We start from the raw sequence: 955 nt of genomic DNA, 5'->3' as shown, positions 1-955 counted from the left end.
GCTATTACAGATAGCGCAATAAATCAAAGTGCATTGTCTGTAGGAGGCCCAGGCGAATGAATCTGTGCAGCGGGAACGACCTCGGACCACCAGGGGCCGAGAAAACCACCGTCTCATGGATCCGGACACTCAGGGTCAGGGGAAAATCCAATATATATCTGGTGATATCTCGGGTGCAATTACAGATAGCGCAAGAAACCAAAGTGCATTGTCTGTAGGAGGCCCTTGCGAATGAATCTGTGCCGCAGGAACGACCTCGGACCACCAGTGGCCGAGAAAATTACAGATATTCGGAATCCGTCACCCAAGATCATGTAAAAATCCAGCAAATATCTGGTGATATCTCGGGTGCTATTAGAGATAGCGCAATAAATCAAAGTGCATTGTCTGTAGGAGGCCCAGGCGAATGAATCTGGCCAGCAGGAACGACCTCCGACCACCAGGGGCCGAGTAAACCACCGTCTCATGGGGCCGGACACTCAGGGTCAGGGAAAAATCCAATATATATCTGGTGATATCTCGGGTGCTATTACAGATAGCGCAATAAATCAAAGTGCATTGTCTGTAGGAGGCCCAGGCGAATAAATCTGGCCAGCTGGAACGACCTCGGACCACCAGGGGCCGAGAAAACCAGTCTCATGGGGCCGCACACTCAGGGTCAGGGTAAAATCCAATATTTATCTGGTGATATCTCGGGTGCTATTACAGATAGCGCAATAAATCAAAGTGCATTGTCTATAGGAGGCCTTGGCGCATGAATCTGTGCAGCGGGAACGACCTTGGACCACCAGGGTCCGAGAAAACCACCGTCTCATGGGGCCGCACCCTCAGGGTCAGAAAAAAATCCAATATATACCTGGTGATATCTCGGGTGCTATTACAGATAGCGCAATAAATCAAAGTGCATTGTCTGTAGGAGGCCCTGGCGCATGAATCTGTACAGCGGGAACGATCT

The sequence above is a fragment of the Nomia melanderi genome, unplaced genomic scaffold (genome assembly GCF_051020985.1).
Source record: "Nomia melanderi isolate GNS246 unplaced genomic scaffold, iyNomMela1 scaffold0014, whole genome shotgun sequence".
Lineage (NCBI taxonomy): Eukaryota > Metazoa > Arthropoda > Insecta > Hymenoptera > Halictidae > Nomia > Nomia melanderi.
Note: the sequence above shows the minus strand (reverse complement) of the source record.